This window comes from Myotis brandtii, unplaced genomic scaffold (genome assembly GCF_000412655.1).
Source record: "Myotis brandtii unplaced genomic scaffold, ASM41265v1 scaffold730, whole genome shotgun sequence".
Taxonomy (NCBI): Eukaryota; Metazoa; Chordata; class Mammalia; order Chiroptera; family Vespertilionidae; genus Myotis; species Myotis brandtii.
The window spans coordinates 176,724-185,387 of record NW_005370887.1 but is presented as its reverse complement, the minus strand read 5'-3'; the positions used below and the strand labels follow the sequence as shown (position 1 = coordinate 185,387).

Sequence of the window (8,664 nt, the reverse complement as noted above, 5' to 3'; positions counted from 1 at the left end):
CACATACAAGAATCAACCAATGAATGCATAAATAAGTGGAACAACAAATCGATGTTTCTCTCTCTCTCTCTTTCTCTCTCTTGCTTTCACTCTTGCTTGCTCTCAAAATAAATCAATAAATAAAAATTTTAAATTAATACTATGAACACTAGGTCAAAATATGAGGAATAGGCAGGATTTTATAGACTGATTTATCCTATCTTGGATTTCATATGGTGTTGCTTAAAAACCAAATGCAAAAGTTTCTAATTCAGTGATGTCATTTTTTAAACAAACAGGGTAAGTTCAAGGACAATTTAGGTTAAAACTTTATAAATCATTGTATAGGCAGTGCAATTGAAAACAAAACTTTTTATCAAAAATATCCAGATGACACATATGTTCAGCAAAAAATATTTCTTTCTCAAAAGAAAAACCAACTACATATCACAAAGTCACGTGCACTTACACATGTGCATACACACATATAACAAGAAAAACCAGGCGTGGGTCTGTGTTTAGCCTGTGGACTTTGGACTTAGAAACTATTTATAGAACTAGTGTTTCCGGATTGATGTTTTAATCATAGACTTTCATTTACTTATGAAAGTTGAGCAATTCCTTATTATAGCTTGCAGCTAAGTGTCCTAGTTACAAATTGAAGGCTAAATAAAAGGTAATCTATGTGCAGGAGGCCCATTTGAATCACATTCCTTCTGAAAACTGGTTTCTAATAAACTAATGGGAGGAGATGAATAAACTTGGCAGGAGGATGAATATACATAGCTCTGTCCATTTTGAAAATGAAAATCCACTAATTATTTTTAACATGACTTCTTCTGCCTTGATTTTTTTTAGTTCCTCGATAAACAATTGCTTTTATTCTAGTAAAAAAAAATGACAAAACAAGCACTAGTCTTATTTTTTTATATATATATTTTATTGATTTTTTACAGAGAGGAAGGGAGAGGGATAGAGAGTCAGAAACATCAATGAGAGAGAAACATTGATCAGCTGCCTCCTGCACATCTCCTACTGGGGATGTGCCCGCAACCCAGGTACATGCCCTTGACCGGAATCAAACCCGGGACCCTTCAGTCCGCAGGCCGACGCTGTATCCACTGAGCCAAACCGGTTTTGGCAGTCTTATTTTTTTTTAATACATTTTTATTGATTGCAGAGAGGAAGGGAGAGGGAGAGAGAGAGAGAACATCAATGATGAGAGAGAATCATTGATCAGTTGCCTCCTGCCCACCTCCCACTGGGGACCAAGCCCACAACCTGGGCATGTGCCCTTAACCAGAATCAAACCCAGGACCCTTCAGTCCCCAGGTCAACGCTTTATCCACTGAGCCAAACCGGCTAGGGCACTAGTCTTATTACTGGACTCTTGTCATCAATCTGGAATGTCTTTACCTCTTTGTCTTGTTCCACAATCTGAACTCTTTGTTCCAGGGGGTGGTACAGTAGAATTCACTGCTTTTAAAAAATGTAGGAGATTCTCATCAGTGATCTGTGAGATGATTTTAGTATATAGATTTATTTTTTATTTGAATAGTTATGATTTTATTTTAATATAACATAAGTATAAATTTAAAAGTCTACTTAAAAGTATTCTTTATGAAAAACATATTACTGGCACATCAAACCTAACTTTACAGATAACATTTCTTAAGACGAGGCTAGCATTTTTAATTAGTGCACCAGTTACAGTCAATTGAATGAAAAATATTAAGAGACGGTTTAGATAAGAAGCACATTAGGCAAAAATCATGAAAGAGGTACACAATGTCACAACCTGTGGAAGTGGCACAGGAAATTGTGTCATTGCCCCAGGCACCTCAGCTTCTCTAGACATGAGAGGGTTAGTCCAAAAATCCCTCAGATCAATTCTAGCTCTAATGGTCAAAAATTTTTTAACAGTTCTGCATTTTATTCCTTCTACCTTAGGCCTGTTTTCTGAATTTTAGGTCTCTTCAGCCTTTTCCTAACTTAGAGAGAACCTTCTTATCTCCCCTTTATCTTCATCACTGCCAAGCATGTATGCATTCATTCATTCACACATGTACTCATGACACAAGTATCCTATGTTGAACTTATATACCAAGAAAGATGAACATACAAGAAAGATTACAGAGTTTTGTACCTCTGACTTCTGTGTTAAATGAGTATAAATGTCTGTGATTCCCATTGAAGCTAAAGCCCTTGAAAGCCCTGGACTTCTGCCATAATCTTTTCTTTGTACTTCCTGAATGACTAAGAGATCTCCAATGGAAAGTCCCTCCATTGATAAAAACACATTCGAGGTTTATATTACAAATTTAAAACATGTGTGGTACAAATCCTGAATGGGATTATACATGAGAATGGACAAAGGGGTTTCTATGTTTCATAGCTAGAAAGGTCTAATTCTTGGGCCATTTTGAATACAAAGGGGCGGAAATTAGCACTGTCATTATTTTTGAGTAGAGAGTAATGCCTCTGTGGGTCAATTAGAAGTTTTAACAGGTCTGAGTCAAATGGGGAATTTTAACACTTACCAGGTTTTTAAAAATCAATTACATTGAGGGAGGAATTAAATTTCAATGGCCTTTATTGTTTTTTAATGTAATTTACTGCCCACAAGTAGTTTAGGTATAACTATTATTATCAATATTTTTTCTTGGGTATTTGTCCTTTAGAAACTGCAAAAATTTTGTTAAGCGACTGAGTGTGGTGAGTAGGAATTGTCACAATCATCTATATAATGTTAATAGGGCTGTTTTGTGCTTGCCAGTAATTCATAAGAATTTTCAATCGCAGTAAAAAGGATATAGCTGTGGTTTCCTGCTGGAGTTTCCATACAATAGTGAGAAAAGCATCAGAGGATGCAGTTGGTTGTGGTTGTTTGCTCACACACTGCTGCTCTTTTCTCTTTTGTAAAAAACAGGAAGCTGAAATGTGTTCTTTACTTAGTTCAATTGATGTTTAATGAGGACTTACCTGTGTGCCACTATGGGAAGATGTAAAGATGAAAAGATACATGCTTGATTTTAAAGACCATAAAATCTTTATATTAAGAAGTATTAAAGAGGTGTAAGCAGTCATGGCAGTATTTATCTATTTTCAATGCACATACATTATGATAAAAATTTATTAACTGAAGTTGTTTTCAAATTTTTAATGTCTGTGTTTTTCCATGAGTAGATAGAACTTTCTAAGTGTCATGTTCAAACATATTTTGAAAAAACAGCTAGTTAGCTCAGGGGGTTTTGAGCTCTAGTAATTGCACCAAAATTCAAATTAGTTTGTTAGTTTTTCTCTAATTTTGGACCAGACTCCTAATTTCCCAGCCCACTAGTTATGAGAATTGGGCAAAAGAGCATATTCCAAATCCCTTTCTCAAAAACAAGGTTAAATAAAACGACATACTTAGGCTTAATAAATCAATACTATTGCATTTGGGACTATCATAATTTTTTCAAAAAGGAAGCCATGCTCACACAAAAATATTTATAACCAAGTACATATTCTGAATGCAAAAGACTCACTGTAAGCCACATCAGTTTGGAAAACAGAACCATTATGATTATTTACTATAAGTTTTAAACCTCTCACAATTGTGAGAGCTCTTAAAGAAGTCTATGGAAAGCAGTTGCTTTTGTATCTGATGTTGGGCCTGAAATCATTGTAGGTTAGCAGAGCTGGCAATTGGGAAGAAATGCTGAATGTGAAATGGAGCTGAGCAGGAACTAACCGGAACCTGCAAGACAAACCAGAGCCTGTGTTGGACTTCTACCTCCTCCAACCCCAGTGGCCTGGGAGAACCATAGAAGGAGCTGGCACTATTCACTGGAACACTATTCATGCACCGACCAGAAGCTGGAGATGGGGATCTGGTGGGAGGCAAAGGACCATAGCCTGACTGCCATCTGACATCACCAAGGTGAGCTGGGAGATCAGCACACAGCACCTGTTGCACCACACTACCCCTCTGAGCCTAGTAACGTGGTTCCTTCCCATGCCTTCCACATCTCACACAAATTTCCCTGGTGGCAAACTCTAATGAAGAACCATCTAAGGAAGGGACTTCTGGGAATGGGTTTCCCCCTGAGCTAAATTGACACCTAGCACAAAATCACCACAGAAACTAGCCAATAGAAAGAGAAATGTCTACGGTCAGAAAGTCCCTTGTTTTAGAATTCTGCAAGATTCCTTTCTGCCACAGGACTCAGAATCCAGTCTGCCTATTGGTTATGTTTAAGACGTTTTCTTCTATAGATTTAAACAGATTTTCTCCTGTACACAACTTTAAGTTGTCGGTTCACTTCCATTTAAGAACTAAAATTTCAGAAGGAATATCTATTTTTGAAAGTTCCAAGATTCATGTCATTTAAGCCACTGAGCTCATCTCTTCAAAATATATATCATCTTGCGTTATAAAAATTAATGAGATTAACTCAGCACAGGGATTGGTGGTGTAACGATGAACATATTTTCTGCCAAAATAGATTCCAAACTCCATTTTTAGATTTCTGTAGGTGCTACTGAAGGTTCATACAATGTTAGAGAAAAGCAAAAGCTCAGTTAGAAAGCAGCTACCTTCCCATGTTTCTTTTGTTTATTTATTTTGTTTTGAGACTCTTGCTTATAAGGATGTATGCGGCGGTCCTGTATGAATTGGTGAGCTTCCAGGGGTGGAAGCATTCAACCAGCTGTTGTAACCAGAAGTCCTGCAATGACTGGGAAGTTGGCCGACAGAGCTTCTAAAACTCCTTTCATTTATTCTCTGAGTCTTTATCAGTGACTCTCAACCTCTTTTTTTTTTTTTTTTGCCCCAGCTCACTTGATAAATGATGTTTACAGGAGGGTCTCTCTGTAATTCCAACATTTTGTCTCTTACCTAAATAGCATATTGAAATGCAGGTGAGTGGCAAAAAACAAACAATTCAATTTTAAAACTGGTCAGAAGAACTGAATAGACATTTTTCCAAAAAAGACATTCAGGTAGCCAGAAGGTACATGAAAATGTGTTCAATTGCACTAGTCATAAGAGAAATGCAAATCAAAACCACAATGAGATATCATTTCAAGCCTATTAGAATAGCTATTATAAAAAAAATGAGAGCTAACAAGTGTTGACAAGGATGTGAAGGGTACCCTGGTTGTTGTAAATATAAATTGGTGCATCTACTATGGAAATAATATGGACGTTCTTCAAAAAAAACTTAATAGAACTACTAGATGATTCAATAAGTCTATTTCTGGGCATTAATCTGAAGGACACAAAAATACTAACTCAAAAAGATACCTGCCTTCCCATATTTACTACAGCATGATTTACAATAGCCAAGACATGGAAGCATCCTAAGTACCTATCAATGTATGAATTAATAAATAAAATGTGATCTCTATATTGGAATATTATTCAGCCACAAAAAAGAAGGAAGTCTTGCCATTTGTGACAACAGGAATAGACCTTGAGGGCATTGTGCAGAGAGAAATAAGTCAGATAAAGAAAGACAACACTGCATGATCTCACTTATATGTGGAATGTAAAAAAAAAAGAAAGAAAGAAAGAAAAGAAAGAAAGAGCTCATAGATATAGGGAACCAGATTGGTGATTACCAGAATGTTTGGGGTGCAAAATGGGAGAAGAGGGTTTATATAAACTTCCAAATATAAAATAAGTCCTGGAAGTGTAATGTACAGCATGGTGACTATAGTTAATAATATTCTATTGCATATTTGAAAGTTTCTAAGAAAGTAGATCTTAAAAGTCCTCATGATATAAAAATAATGTGTAACTCTGTGTGGTTACAAATGTTAATTGGACTTACTGTTGAGATCATTTTGCAGTATATCATAACTATCAAATAAATCATTATGCTGTATACCTGAAACTAATAAATATTATATGTTAATTATAGCTCAATAAAAAATACAAGTTAGTATTCTAATTTGTAAAATAAGTAAGTTATAATCTCTTACTCAAGTACTAATAAGAAAACATATTATCTTTCATATAAGCACAAGAAATCTGGTACTCAAATTTTTCAACATCCAAACCATATTTTTATAATTTACTCCTTGGTAAAGCAAGAATAGCAAAATCTACAACTTAGATAAATAGCCACAAAGGCGAATAAAAATGGAAATATCCCTGAAAATGAGGAAAGTACATAGTTTTATTAAAATTCCTTTGATATGCAACAATTGATACAACTAGGCAATGCTCTGTTACATTTTGGATGCATTAGTGTCAAGGGCAGAAGCATTTATTCCAGTAGCATGTGTTATTTGCCTGTTACAAATTCCTGCACTGGGGTGGGATAGCAATGCATCATATACATACAAAGATGGCAAAGATTTTTTTTCCTTATACACGAATGACTGTAATCTAGTGGGAAAGATAATACAAAGATCCAAGTGGGAAAAAAAAACAGGAGGAGGAAGTGTTGAGTGGGCTTAATATTGAAATGGAAATATCGTGGTTCTAAAAAGATAAAGTTTTAAAATTCCATCCCACACTGCATATCTAGAATGTCAAAGACCAAAAAAAAAAAAAATAATAGTTTTAAAAAAACTGACAATACCAAGTGTTGGCAAGGATGTGAAGCAACTGGAGCTCTCATATGTTCTTAGTGGGGATACAAAATGGAATAGCCATTATGGAAAATATTTTGATAGTTTCTTATAAAGTTAAAAATTCACTTACCATGTATCCTGGCAATTCCACTTCTGTTTGCCTGAATAAAATAGAAACCTATGGTAACACAAAAACCTATGTATAGCAGCTTTAATCATAAACGCCCAAAACAGGACATACTCCAGATGTTCCTCAAATAGGAAATGAATAAACAATGGCACATTTATGCATGAAATACTACCCAGCTAGAAAAAGGAATATACTATTGATACATACAAAAACACAGATGACTCTCATATACATTATACTAAATAAAGAAGCCAGGCTAAAACAACTGTGTACTTGTATATTTATAGGACCATCCGGAAAAAGCAAAACTAGAGGTGGAAAGCAGATGACTGGTTGAGAGTATGACTGCAAAAAAATAGTCAAAGGGAATTTCTTTGGGGGGTGATTGGACTGTTCTGTGATCTTGATTGTGGTTCTACAACTATGCATTTGTCAAAACTCATACAACTGTATACCAAAAAGAGTAAATATAACTGTTCATAAATTTTCTTAAAAAAGAAAATTCAACCTAGCCTAGATTCATGGTCCAGAATTTAGCATCCTCCTGGTTCTGGGGTCAGGAAAGCAGGCCATATGGAGAAGATGCTAATTCTATTCCGTTTATTGACACAGAAAAATGTGCAAATTGAACAGATTTGTACTCTGATGGCCAGAGATCTTGGGTTAGTTTTGACCTTGAAACTCTCTTTAAATGGACGGAGGCAAGTATCAGGGGACCCTGGATATAAGCTGAGAGTTCTGTTGCCTAAAATAATGTTATGTTAACCATCTGGTGTGTGTGTGTGTGTGTGTGTGTGTGTGTGTGTGTGTGTGTGTGTGAGAGGAGAGAGAGAGAGAGAGAGAGAGAGTAGTATGTGTTCCCTTTGTTCTCCACTTTCTGTGTGTGAATGGGGGTGGGGGAGAAGAACATGCTGCTCTCTCTTGCCCCAATCTCATATTCACAAACTCTGAGAGAAATTGTTTATTTCAATATTATTTATTGAGGTCTTATTATATGAGAGTTACAGTACATAGTACCGTGAGGACTAAATATTGTAATATTTAGAGTCTCTACCAAAAATGGAGATTACAACCTAGGGTGAGAGAGAAGACATGTGACTCAATAACTATAATTCAATCATGTTCTGATGACATCTACAATAGAGGTTCCTCACTCTGCTGTGGTTGTCGAGAGAAGGAAGTTATCACTTTTCTACAGGGAGTATCAGGGAAGGCTTATTTTGCAGAGTGTGGCATTTTCTCCTAAACGTTAAGAATCCAGTAGATCCCAAGCTCTTTGAGAAATGGATCCTTTCTGTCTGTATTCACTGATTTTCCCCAGATCTAGCCCAGTTCCCAACACACTTTTGATATATTAATGTTTTGGAATTAATTAATGAAAGAAAGAAAGCACAGATGGCATTTTCAAAGGCAGAGCAGAGGAATGCAGGCAAATGTTTGAGAAACAACTGAGTGAGGACAGTGCACTTTGGCTGGAGTAGAGTGTTGTGGGAAGCGATGTTCCAAAACTGTTGAAATCAAACTGTAGGAGGTCTTCAGCGCCAGGTTAAGTAATTTGAACATTTTCATTATAGGAAGGAAGCCACTGAAGGATTTGGAGCTGACAGTGATGTGATCAGATCTGTGTTTTAAAACAATGTCAGTTTGGCAGTGATTATGACACAGTGCCTATCAGGGATTTTATGAGCAGTATTGGAGCAAAGTAGACAGACTGTGCCCAAAGCACTGTGCCAGCTCTGGCATGACTTGGAGAAGGCGGTTGTTGGAATATTGCATATGGAAGACAGGAGTCAGAAACCCTGGCATCAAGTCCTAATTCTGCTTCTAAGTTTCTGAAGCCCCAGTCTTTGTATCGATGAGGTTAATGTGGAAATTATAAGAAACTAGAGGCCCGATGCACAAAATTCATGCATGGTGTGTGTGTGTGTGTGGGGGGGGTCCCTCAGCCCAGCCTGCACCCCCTCCAATCTGGGACCCCTCGGGGGGGT

General features: G+C 36.5%; 1 protein-coding gene across 4 annotated transcripts in view; it reads left to right on the top strand.

The window, feature by feature from the left end:
* The window catches only part of GPRIN3 (GPRIN family member 3), a 75,225-nt gene that overhangs the window by 15,350 nt on the left and 51,211 nt on the right, over positions 1-8,664 (top strand). For 3 of the 4 annotated variants that reach the window (XM_005882614.1, XM_005882615.1, XM_005882616.1), the window contains exon 2: positions 3,653-3,904. The exons of the other annotated variant lie outside the window; for it this stretch is intronic. The gene's annotated coding sequence lies outside the window, so the exon portion shown is untranslated. The remainder of the gene's footprint in view (positions 1-3,652; positions 3,905-8,664) is intronic. 4 annotated transcript variants of the gene reach the window in all.